Below are 14,053 nucleotides of genomic sequence, written 5' to 3'. Positions count from 1 at the left end.
AGGTCCTGCTCCTGCATTCTGCTTGCTTTAATGTTCCCCCCGCTCACTGTGCGGGCGGAACATCAAAGCGATCTGTGCATCCCGAGAAGCTGCGCGGCCACAGCTTCTCGGATTGCTTAAAGAGACAGTGCACATTTCCCACCGGGATCCCGCGGCACACCTGGCGGGTTCTCCCGGCACCCCAGTGTGCCACGGCACCCCGCTTGGGAAACGCTGATCTGGAGGAAGGCCTGCTCTAAAAGTACATTAGCAGCAAACCACCAAAATATGTTTATAGGGGGGTGGAGCTAGCAACATGTTAGGCTTGCTGCTCCTCTGCTCCTGCCGAGACATGAGTTGGCTTGCTGTCTGACGGGATGCCGGCTGCCCTGTGAGGGGTGCCTGGGGATGCCGGTAGCTTGGATGTGGAGAAGGGGTGACTTCGGAGTGGCGGAGGACAACATAAGGAAGGTGCGAGGTGACCGGGCAGATTCGGTGGACTTACTGAGGGGAAGATTCCCGCTTTGGCCGGTGGATGCGGGCGGCTTGGTGCCGCCGGATCAGGCAGGATGGACGGGCGGCCCTGGAGGGCCCTGGGGACTCTGGAGGGGCCCAGGAGTTGGCGGCTGCGGTGGGCCTGCTCTGGTCGGTCGGAGCAGCCGGAGCTGGGTGGACCCATAGGAAGGAGCCCGGCAGAGACCAGCTAACATGACGACAGGTCGCTGGCACCTCGTGGCGCTGCTATTTCCATCCGGTCACACTTTTTACACCCTGCTGCACCCTTCTATAAGGAAGCTTTTGCATTACTACCCACTCCAGCTGCATGGTCAAGATGGTCATTGCTAATGCAATATGGCTTATGGTGAAAGCTTTTATTTGTCTTATCTACCTCTGCTTTCACCTTCAGCTCAACTGCCCCCTCCTTTCCTTTCCTTTGACTGGAAGAGGACCTTTGAATTATCTCCCTTGTTGGCCAGCTGCCTGGTAAGTCAGGCTGTTGGACCTAATGACTCACAGCCGGCCACATGAGACTGCTGGATTGCCTCTGCCTAGGGAGCTAAAAACTGTGTTTGTCTTGGTGGTTCTGCCATTTCATTTTCTTTTCCTCCCCTGGACAGGGTAATCCTTTCCTGGGAAGAAGTCTCTCCGAAGTGGAGCTATATTTTTGCAGTTTCTGAAGACTTATTTGCTTTTAGAACAAAGTACATGGACTACTGACTAATTTGAGCTTTTCAACTGCCTCTGACAAACAGAGAATTCACACTTGAAAACAGGTTCTATTACAGCATATGTCATTTTCTTGAGTAGTTGCTGTTTTAGTTATATTTATATATATATTCCGAGTGGTATTATTTTCTGCAGTGCTCAAAGAGCCAGCTGCCTCTCTCCCCAGTGTGGAGAGCAAAATACATGGATTATTGACCAAATTTGACTGTCCTTTTGCTTCATAATATCAGAGAATGCACACAGGAAAACAGGTTTTATTATAACAAATGTTTTATTTCCTTGAATGGTAGCTGTCTTATCCATACTTATATATAGATTCTGAGTGGTGTCACTATTTGTAGCACTTAAAGATCTAACTGCTTGTGTTTTCAGTTTTGAGTGCAAAATACATGGATTATTGACCAACTAGGTCCTCTACGCTGCCCCACAGTATCAGAGAATTCACACAGGAGAATAATGCCACAAATCAGGTGTTAAGAGTTCTGAGTTGAATTTCTGCGGTACAGTTCTTAATACCGATGGAGGGCGCCCAGTTTGGTTGTTGATATCTTAATCTATATTACTTGTACATATAATTCTTAGTAAGGAGGGCTCTTGGTCAATACATTTTTTTTTTTTGCCTACTTTGTTTGCTATTGTTTAATATGTCTACTAAGTCAACGAATCGGTAGGGTGGTAACCGAGGGGGGTGAATAATAGCTCAAACTCACCCAGATTGGGGAAATATTTAAAAACTCATTGTTTTTCTTTGATAACCCTAAAGAGGTTAGGTACTGGCTAGATGGGGAGGGACTGGAGTGAGTGAGTGTCTTTCTTTGTATCAGATGTTAAATAAGTAATTTAGGCCAGCTACAACTATAATTATGCTTATGTTTTATGTATTCTTAGGCGGGGGCAGGGATTGGGGAAGGCGGGAGGCGTGGCATAGGTGACGGTTGTGGGAATTTCTGCTCACAACAGTAGGGGGGGGGGGAGGCGTGGCGGTCCCAGAGAGAGGGAGGAAGTTTTTTTTTTCCCTTTTGTCCTAAATGGCAGGTCATACTAGGTTATTAAGCTGGAATGTCCAAGGAATGGCAGATAGAGTAAAGAGAGCGGTAATTACTGAGGTTATAAATAAACACCTACCTGCTATAGTCATACTTCTAGAAACATACAACCAGTGAAACTGTTGGCTCTATTAAAAGTAAATGGGCGAAATTAGAGTTCCATTCTTTTGGCTCTTCCTATTCCTCTGGTATTTCGGTATTTATTCATAATAAGATTAACTTTACTATTACCCACAGTAAGGTGGATGATAAGGGACGGTTTATATTTCTTCATGGTAAATTGGATGGAAATAATATTGTTCTAGCATGCATTTACATTGCTCCCCCTTTTAGGAATGATGTGCTCTTAACATTGGTCAAGTTCCTGAAACATACTTCCTATGATGCTCTGTTTATTGTTGGAGATTTTAATTGTTTAATGAATAATGCGAGGGACAGGAAGTACTCCGGTTTGGGGCAGCGTTCAGGTGGATCCCGTCTTCAAAGATTCTGTTCTGAGGTGGGATGGTTTGACGCGTGGCGCTGCCTCTATCCGGATAAAAATTTGTTTACCTGTTACAGTACCTCTTATGATGCAGCGTCGAGAATCGATCTAGTTCTCTGTAATAATATGGGTTTGAAGTTGGTAAACAAGATTCAAATCGAACCTCGAACTATTTCTGATCATACCCCCCTGTTGGTGGACATAGGTTGTGGAACAGAGACTGTTGGTCCACTCCCATATAGAGTTAATCCTTATTGGTCGTCTGTTATTAATTGTGATGAGTTTATCAAAAATTAACTTGAGGTCTTTTGAAAGATTAAAGAAAACTCCGCAGATCTTTTGGTTGTGTGGGACGCCCTGAAGGCTTTTTTGAGGGGCGTACTATTCAAGCAAATTTGCTGGAAAAAGAAATTCTTTTCCCAAAAGGAATCAGGGCTCTTGAGGGGGGTGGAGGTGGCTCCTTAGAAATATGATCAAACCCTACAGCAGGATGATTGGTTAGGGTTGCAGTCTGCTCAGAAGAAATACTCCGAGTTCCTTAAGGAAAAGGTACAACATAAACAATTCTTCCAGGGTCAGAAGAGGTATGTTGAAGGAGGCAAACCAAATAAAATACTAGCTAATATTCTTAAAGACCAAAGAAATAAGCAAGATACTGTATAACTAGTATAAGTGGGAGGGATGGTCACCTAGTAATGGGTAAGGTAGAGAGAGATAGAAAAGGAGTTTTTGAATTTCTTTACCTCATTATATAGATCGGGCAGTTCGGCCGGGGAGAGAGAGAGATTAATGACTTTTTGAGTTCTCTGGATCTTACAGCTCTCCAGGAGGACTCTCGTGATATGTTAGATCGTGACATCTCTTTTGAGGAGCTGGAAGAGGCATTCAAATATATTTCTGGTAATTCCTCCCCGGTAGGTGATGGTTTTCCTTTCCAGATTTACAGAAATTTTTCTATCTCTCTCCTTCCCATGCTGCTTGAGGTTTTTAATGAATCCTGTAAGAGAGGGAAACTTCCGCTCTCCATGAGGGAAGCACAGATAATTGTTATCAGCAAAAAAAGAAAAGATCTTTCTGAAATGGGGTCATACCGTCCCATTTCTCTACTTAACACAGATGTTAAATTATTTGCCAGAATTATAGCCAGGAGATTGACTGGTGTGATTCGAACCTTAATTGGCCCTGAGCAAGGGGGTTTTATTCCAGGTCGTACTGTACATGACAATGTTCTAAGAGTATTTGCCAATATCCAACATGGGGTGCCGGGTTCCCGCTCCATCCTGTCCTTAGATGCCACTAAGGCATTTGACAGGGTGGAGAGGGATTTTCTCTGGGCGACTTTAGATAAGATGGGGCTAGGCCCTCGGTTGGTGGTTTGGATTCGTACCCTATATGACTCCCCCTTGCGAGAGTGTCTATTAATGGCCGCATGTCAGAATCTTTTCCTTTGAGCAGAGGTACCCGTCAGGGGTGTCCCCTCTCTCCCTTATTATTTGCTATTTATATTGAACCTCTGGCAGCATGGGTCCGGCAGCGCTCTGAATTTAGAGGCTTTGGGATGGAAGGAGCGGAAAGTAAAATCCTTTTATATGCGGATGATCTGTTATTGTTTGTAGTGGATCCTGTTAACACTATTCCTGGTATAATTACTTCACTGGAAGGATTTGGAGCCTTATCAGGATTTGAGGTGAATTGGAGTAAATCATGTCTTTTAGCTATAGATGAGGAGATTGGCGCCCCTATAGGAGAGTTGCGTATTTAAAAAATGTCAGACCCCCTTGAGGTATCAAGCTTCCCTCTAAAGGAGGCTCCTATATGACCGTCAATCTGATTCCTTTCATGAATGGATTGAATAATCGAATTGCCATTTGGAAAAAGCTTCCATCGACCATGGCTGACCGGATTGCTATAATAAGAATGGTTGTCCTCCCTCAGCTCTTATTTTATTTTGGCTCTTCTCCCATCTGGATTGGTGATAGGGGGATTAAAAAAATAGAAATATTGCTTGGTGGTCTCATTTAGGGAAGGAAATAGGTTCGCCTGAAATATTTGATATGTACAAGAAATGTGTAGGCTAGGCACTGCTTCTCCGTGTACCTCGCAGGTGCTGGGTATATGCGGTGTAGCCCGGGAGTCTCGGATGTGTTTATGATCGTGCACTAAGGTGGTGCTCTGCCCGAATACAGTCCAATATAACGTAGCAAAATAAATAAGAAGGCGGTCACTCACCATACAAGTGCTGGATTTATTGTATCGTTACCATAATAGGGTACAGGCAGTCATGCTGTGTGCGTTCCACTAAGGCTACGATCGTTTCGCGTTTGCACGCTTCCACTGGCCTCGTAGTACTACGAGGCCAGTGGAAGCGTGCAAACGCGAAACGATCGTAGCCTTAGTGGAACGCACACAGCATGACTGCCTGTACCCTATTATGGTAACGATACAATAAATCCAGCACTTGTATGGTGAGTGACCACCTTCTTATTTATTCTGCTACGTTATACTGAAATATTTGATATTTAGCACTCACAAAGAAGAAGGTTGTTATTCTCTGCCCGACATTAGGAGGTACTTTTTGTCTTGTCACTTAGCACGCATCACACGGGTGGAGAGGACACCTTTTTTCAATATTGAGTTAGACACTTTAAAGTAACACTGTCACCCCCTTTGTACATTCTGACATCTATACACAGGTGCAAAGGGTAAATTTAGAGTTTTTCATACCTTATTTCATATCATACGTCATGGTGCTTGTTCAAGTAAAAAATGATCTTTTATCAACTGCAGATTGTATTAAGTGGGCGTGGCCTTGCGGCATTAGCGCCACTTAGCCCCGCCCACAACAGCACTGTCGGCACCGCCCCCTTGACGCCCATTGGTTGGCCGACATAAAGGGGGTGGGGTCTAGACCTTTTGGCCAGCCTGTTCCAATGGCCGACGAGGGGGCGGGGCCAACTGTGGTGTTGTGGGCGGGGCTAAGTGGCACTAATGTCGCGAGGTCACGCCCACTTAACACTATCTGCCTGCAGTTGATGACTTTTTACTTGAACAAGCACCATGATGTTATGATATAAAATAAGGTATGAAAAATGCTAAATTTACCCTTTACACTGTGTAGAGATGTCAGAATGCAAAAAGTAGGTGACAGTGTCACTTTAAATTCGAGGATCTGTTTGGATTATTGGAGTCAGGTAATCTGGGCTCAGTTCGAACTGACCTGACATTATGTCACTTGGCAAATAGGGTATGGGAGGAGACTAGAAGATAAGCACTAGATAAGGGGTATTTGAGTTGCACCCCAATCTGGGGGAATGTAAACCTCCCAGAATTTGGGAAAATTCACAACAATCAATTTTGGATTAATAGAAAACTTTTATATTTGTCGCAGCTATTTTTAAATGGGGAAATTCGTCATTTTGATGATTTTAGAAAGGATTTCGCACTGGATGGGAAACAATATTTTTTATGTTCAGCTCTCTCATGCGGCTGGCTGCACGTCAAATAAGGAATTTTTTAGGCCCACTAAGAGTAAGGTACTATTAATGTTGCAAGGTATGGGATCTAATATCAAGAAAAGTTTATCTTTTATTTATAGGTATATAACACTAAATTCACAATATGAACATGGGCACAGGTTTGTTTACCGATCCAGATGGGAAAAGGAGCTTTGAGCGAGGACACTTGGAGCAATATAATGAGTAATGTACAAAAGGTTTCACTTTCAGAGGGTCACAGGTTGGTTCAATTTAGGATTTTGCATGCATCGTACTATTCCCCACTATTGCTTTCTCGTATGGGAGGAAGAAATTATTCCTCTTGTCCGAGATGCCAGGAGGAATGTGCGGGCCTGGGTCATATGTTTTAGGGGTGCCGCGCTCTAGGCAAATACTGGGAGGGGATTTTTCATCTCTTGGAGACGAAGTTTAACTGTACTATCTTTCGTTCCCCAGAGATAGCAGTATTAGGAGAATCACTTAATGTGACTGATGATATTATAAGAGGTCTGATTATTAAATGTTTGTTTTACGCTAGATTAGTTATTCTAAGGAACTGGATAGCCCCTAGGGCCCCAACGTCTACTGAATAGGAAAACCTGATAAACCAAGTTTATCAATATGAAAGGATTTGGTACTCTGGAAAGGGAGCTAGAGGAAGGGGGAGGTTCCAACGTCTTTGGAAAAATTGGCAAGTGACACTTGATATATAAAGATTGTTTATTTATTTAATTATTTTAAAGAAAAATAAAATGATGGGAAGGATAATTTTTTCTCTCTCCTCTCGGAAGGGCAGCCACGCCCGGGGTTGGGGGGTAGGGGTGGGGAGGACGGGGTTGGGGATAAGATTGGTGGGGAGGGGGTGGAAGGGTTCTGGGGTTAAGGGATGTTGTACATGTGTACTTCTTTTCCTTTGTGAAAATGGTCCTTGAAGGTACTACATAGGGTCTCTGTCTTTTGGTATATAAATTTATCCGTGGTGAATGCTTTAGTAATGGATAGACTTAATGAATTCTTGGCCTTTTTGGTCACTGTTATGCTGTTATGTCATGCGGACTTGGGATGTACATTGTGTTGAATCTGTATTTATAATTGCATCCCTTTTATAAAATATTTTTGTATTTTTTTATAAAATTGTAAAAATAAAGATTTGAATTAAAAAAAATATATGTTTATAGGGACAAGTGAGCAATAGACAACATTGGGTTTTATGGAATAGGATTTATTAAAACAATGTGACAATGTGACTTTGTGACAATTCATGTTACTATGAAGACTATATAGATTTTGACATATCAGTATGATCCCCTGTTATAACGTCACTATAACACCTATTAGCACATGTACAAATATATAAAACATTTATGGACACCTTTGAATGCATTCTTAATTATTGCTTTGTACTTATTACGGTGTAATAAGTAGAGATGAGCAAAGCAAATTTGAGGAATTCCGATTTGCAGTGAATCGGGCGTATAATTCATAGAATTCGCCAGATTTGCTTCGCAAATTTGCTAAACATGGCAGCCACTATTTCTATTGAAATTTGTATGAAATTTATGAATATTTGCGAATTGGTGTGAATATTCGCAAACTTTGCGAAACCAATTTTCGAGTGATTCGCTCATCTCTAGTAATAAGGTTTTCAGTTTAAAAAAATCTGATTTGTTTCACTTTTATAGTCTCTTTATTTTTACATTTAGTTCTGTTGTGTTCTAGTTGTGTCCCATTCTTCCACAGAAGCAATCTGTCAGCTGTTTCTGGCCCTTGTCCTGAACAATTGTAAAAGCTTATTTATGACCAGAGTAAGGCTGAACTTTGATGTCTGTAAATCCACTTACTGTACATGTCCTTACTGCACCTATTACACTCAAAAAGTTACTTTGTTCACTATTGAGATTGAGTACCATGCAAATTCTTTTCTATGCTGCTCATCACATTAATTTACTTAATTGACATCTGTTGACATCACTTTTTTTGTTTAGTGCATAAACCAGGGCAGCTCTTGACATACAGCTTAAATGTTTTTATAGGCTTCCATTGCCAGATGGTCGCCAAAGCAATATCCTGGCTTTGTACGTCAGCCGATGACAGGTTGACTTGGCCTTGTGTTTTGGGTCGTTGTCATGTTGGAACGTCCAAGTACGTGCCATGCTTAGCTTCCGGACTGATGAGTGCAAATTTGCCTCCAGTATTTGCTGATAACGTGCTGCATTCATCTTTCCTTCAAGTTTGACCAAGTTTTCTGTGCCTTTGTAGCTCACACATCCCCAAAACATCAGTGATCCACCTCCATGCTTTTCAGTAGGAATGGTGTTCCTTTCATCATATTTATCAGGTCAAAATCACCAGGGTATGTGAATTTTTGATCAGGGTCATTTGCATGTTTTTGATTGTCATTATGATTTCAAAAGAGAAAACTTAGTAGCTTGACAATAAATACTGCACATTTTCAGCATTTTTTTTATTTCACTGCGAGAACGGAGTGCCATAGCATTACAAAGCTTCAGTTATACATAAAATCAATGAAGGATTCATTCTTATTTCTTTGTGCTCCCCTGGTTTGTCTCCAGTGTCTCCTGCATTGTCTGCAGTGTCATCCTTCAGACCGCAGCCACCGCCACTTTCAAAAAGAACTCGGCTGTGATGGTTCGCTCTTCCAATCACTGTCCCATTTCGGCCAGTGATTGGCTGAGAGGGCTATCACTGAGCGCATAATCGGAGACACTGCAGGAGGACACCAGGGAAATGTGGAGACGTAACAATGACTCTTTTGACATTTTTTATATAACAGCAGAACAATTTTACAAAATTATAGCATTCCATTCTTGCAGTGGAATGAAATTGCATTGCTAGAATACAGTGTCACAGACTTTAAGGGTATGTTCACACCGAGCAAATGGGGCGGCCGCCTGCTTCAGTGTCAGATGGCATCTCTATGGGAGGGCTTGCACGCCTCCGCTCTCCGCTTAAAGAACTGACATGTGAATTCTTTGATGGAGAGCGGTGGGAGCGGAGATGCACGAGCCCTCCCATGCCGCCTGACACTGAAGCAGGTGAGATTTTGCTGCATAATTCCGCCCCATTTGCTCAGTGTGAACATACCCTAAGAGTAGTCAGATTTGCAGCAGATTTTAATGCAACTTGCAGCATAAAGTCAGCTGCAAAATGGTACATGTGAATGTAATTTAAGGCCTTCTTCACAAGTTCAGTAATATTTTCTAGTCCTGAAACAACCAGCTAAAGATTAAGGATTGGACATTCGTATTGCATCTGTATTTCATCCGTATTGCATCCTTATTTCCGTAAATCCGTTTTTACTACTGACTGCTTTATACAAGTTAATAAAGTTGAGTAGGTTAAAAAAAAATACCACCAACCCCTAAAATAAGTCACATGATCGCTTGTCAGCTTGTGGTTGCTTAGAAACAGAACCTTGTGACCTATGAGTCATCCATATTTTTTTTACAGGAATACGGACATACGGATGCCAAAGATGTTACCCATCTGTAAACAATTGATTTCAATGAGAGGATCCGTAAAAAAAATCTGGGTCCGCACTAGGACATGTCCTTTTTTTTGGCATTGATTTTCCTCTGTTTCATCTACTGTGAATAGCCCAATAGCTCAATGTGCACTAACTCGGATACAGAAGTACGAATCCGTAAATTACGGGACGTGTGAATAAGGCCTAATGGTGACTGATGACACTGTATGGCATTTGTTTCAGGACTCTTCCAGGACGTCTTTGGAGGACTATGGTCTACCCTTTAGCTGTAGTGAACAGGAACAGGTCTGCTTTCAATTGCTTGATAGTATATGATGCTTTAATTTCATATACTAGTCATATCATAAGAATCAATTTTGTGTAAAATAATTTTGAGAGTAGGTCACTGGGTTTAATATTCAGATAATAATCTAATAGTAGCAATCCAAAAGGAGACCCCCGCACCGCTCACTCTCCGCTTGCAAATTGTACACCCTTGCGCTGCCACTTAGGATCCACACTGCTCAAGGTGCTCAACGACACTGAAGGCCAGTAGTAGAATACACTTTCAATGGAAAGAAGGAAAGTCGGAGCACGTCTTTGAACGCAGCAATCTTAGTCTTTATTCAGCAGACAGGCAGCACAGATAAATGTGAAGACTGAACAGGCAACAGCTGTTTCACACGTCACAGCGTGCTTTCTCACAGCCCTAGCGTCAGAAATATAATACAAAAACATTTTTACACATTGCAATATACAAAAGTTATGTTACTTTACCAACAGGTACCATATATTGCGACGCGATTATTTAACCCTAATGGTCCTAATGCATCTAATCTCAGAATTAATTCTGTTTCCTTCTGCAAAAGTTGTATGCGTCTATTCCCACCTGTTGGTGAACCTCTTAGGCATAACAAGCCCATAAAGCACATCTCTGAGCTATCATTATTATGTACGGTCCGCATATGTTCCATTAGCTTCGGGCAACCTTTTTTTGTGCGTAAGGATCGCACATGCTCCGAAAATCTAATGTGCATAGGGCGCTCCGTCTTCCCAATATAGTACATTCCGCAGCTACATAACACTGCATAGACTACAAATGGTGTCTTACACGTAATCAAATCATTTACTTTCCATTTTTTACCTCCTAGCTGGACTTCACGGACATCATTCAGTTGTGCACAATTGCTGCAACGGCCACATTTAAAATTACCCTGCAAATCAGTAGATTTTCCTAACCATGACCTATCAGTACTGTTTCTATCTGTTTGTAACCTTCCTCTCACCAAATCATCACATAGATTTCTACCCCGACAATTTGGATTTTCTTGACGTTCATTTGCAAGTGGTAGAGGGTGCACTTCAAACAAGTGGATATCGGAAGCCAACAGCTAGCAATATGCTGCTTAATTATGCAAGCCACCATCCAGCTCACGTGAAACGTGCGGTACCGTATGGTCAGTTCGTGCGGTTAAAACGCATTAATAGTAAAAAGGATATTTTTGAGCAGCAAGCTAAAGAGCTGGGTGATCGCTTGCAGAGACGAGGCTATCTGAAGAATGAGATTATGAATGCTCTGGAAAAGGCTAGAAAACTAGATCGTAGTTGTCTAATACGTGGCAATTATAATAAAAAGCGATCTGAGGGTGAATCAAATAGGTTTGTATTTACATTTGGCCACAGTCCTATGGACAATGTTATTAAGGCGGCCATCTGCAAACACTGGCATCTGTTGAGAGGCGATCCAGCATTAAAAGAGTTAACTAATACACATCCCATTGTGGCCTTTCGTCGGGGTAGAAATCTACGTGATGATTTGGTGAGAGGAAGGTTACAAACAGATAGAAACAGTACTGTTAGGTCATGGTTAGGAAAATCTACTGATTTGCAGGGCAATTTTAAATGTGGCCGTTGCAGCAATTGTGCACAACTGAATGATGTCCGTGAAGTCCAGCTAGGAGGTAAGAAATGGAAAGTAAATTATTTGATTACATGTAAGACACCATTTGTAGTCTATGCAGTGTTATGTAGCTGCGGAATGTACTATATTGGGAAGACGGAGCGCCCTATGCACATTAGATTTTCGGAGCATGTGCGATCCTTACGCACAAAAAAAGATTGCCCGAAGCTAATGGAACATATGCGGACCGTACATAATAATGATAGCTCAGAGATGTGCTTTATGGGCTTGTTACGCCTAAGAGGTTCACCAACAGGTGGGAATAGACGCATACAACTTTTGCAGAAGGAAACAGAATTAACTCTGAGATTAGATGAATTAGGGTTAAATAATCGCGTCGCAATATATGGTACCTGTTGGTAAAGTAACATAACTTTTGTATACTGCATTGTGTAAAAATGTTTTTGTATTATATTTCTACTTTGTATATGTGATAATTACGCTTTTAACTTCATTATATTCACATGGGTGAGTTGTATATAAGGGGAAGTATACGTACTGACGCTAGGGCTGTGAGAAAGCACGCTGTGACGTGTAAACAGCTGTTGCCTGTTCAGTCTTCACATTCATCTGTGCTGCCTGTCTGCTGAATAAAGACTAAGATTGCTGCGTTCAAAGACGTGCTCCGACTTTCCTTCTTTCTATTGGAAGATAATAATCTAAACCTGGGCCACTGGAAAATATCCTGATTGGCTAGTCCAATCCTAAGGTTGCTAAATCAGTATAGTAATATGATGCAAAGAACTTGCAGTTGTTGTTTCATTTAAATTTAACACTTGAAGTTTCTCATCCACATCTGCCAGCAATTTAAGTGTTTGCAACAACTTATAATTTGGAGGAAAGTCATCACTACTTATAGGCAACATGCATGTTGCAACTGGAGGAACATTTATAGAATTTTGTGAAAGCTTAATTATAACTATTTCAACCCATACAGAACAAGTGCTGTCCAAAAGAAACAAAGAAGCTGTTTGGTTAGTCTTTAAGTTTCTCTCAACAGTAAATGTCACTAATTTTTTTATATTTTATTTATGCAAGGAATTGATCTAAAGATTCACGGCTCAAACCTGTGCTCTGATTGACTAAATACCATGTGCTGTTTCTTAAAAGGGTATTTCGATCTCAAACATTTATGGCATATCCGCAAGTTACGGATGGAACCATCTAACCCTGTCTGGCCTGCTTTTGGTGCCATCTGGCCGGGATGCTTTAAACAGCTGAGCAGTTAATGAGGGTTGCATAAGGGGACTTGCATAAACAGAGTAGCACTGTGATCTAGGCTGTATGAAAAACTAGGCAGTTATTAAAAGAGCATAGCTTGCAGTGCTAAACTGTTTATGCAACTTCTGCGAATGTCTATGGGGTTAAGTAAAGTATGTAAAACAGCATGATCCTCGTTTACGATATTGATGCGAGATGGAGTTGGGAGCCTCATCTATCAAATATTTATCCTATGGATATGCCATAAATGTTTGAGATTGGAGTACTACGTTAAAGAGACAACATGTTAATTACTAAGCTATTTAAACCAGGGAGAAAAGAAAAGGCAGGAGGCAGCGCCTCATGTAATACCATTGGTGCTGGTGGAGGTATAGGAGGTTAGATGCAAGGCTCACCTTGAAACCCCTTGGGCTTAATGCATATCACCCCTGGGATGGGGTACTGAGCGATGTTCCAACGTGGTTGGCGTGTTAGATTGTAGGCTGTAGAGAAAAGTTAGCTAGGAGTGACGCTCCGGGATGCTCCCAAAAAGAGTCTGGGAAAATATAGGTAGGTAATAAAAAGTTGCCAAACTCCTATATAAGCCAGTGCTGCCTCAAAAGATCACAAAGACGATGGATTTGAAATAAATGTAAAAAAATTTATTAAGAAAATGCACAGGTCTAACGTGTTTAAAAAGCAAAAGCTTCCTTCATCAGCTAGTATGCTTACATGATATGGTAACAAACTGGGTTTAAAAGAATACAGAAAGGGCGCCAATTCTGCCCACTAGGGTTGCTAGGATACAGTAAACATACTGGTTAAACAATACAGACTGTGATACACAATGACATGCTTCTATGCAAAATAACCAAAAGTGGTTTAATATGACATCTATGGTCACAGACAAACACGCTGCTGCCGATTCGCTACAATAGTAGATAGCAGGGGAATACAGATATAGAAATTGACGTGCAGACTTTTGACAGCTGAGATTGTCACATGGGAAGCGGAGGCCAATCAGGGGAGGAGGTGTGACGAGGTAAACCAATGGGTCGGCGGGAGCTACGCTAACAGCTTCCAGCCTAGAAACCCCATGAGACGGTGGCACCGTACAACACCTATGCGCCCAGTGTCTGCTGTACGGAGAGCACCTCGTAGATGGCTTCACAGACA

Source organism: Dendropsophus ebraccatus, chromosome 6, assembly GCF_027789765.1.
Source record: "Dendropsophus ebraccatus isolate aDenEbr1 chromosome 6, aDenEbr1.pat, whole genome shotgun sequence".
Lineage (NCBI taxonomy): Eukaryota > Metazoa > Chordata > Amphibia > Anura > Hylidae > Dendropsophus > Dendropsophus ebraccatus.
Note: the sequence above shows the minus strand (reverse complement) of the source record.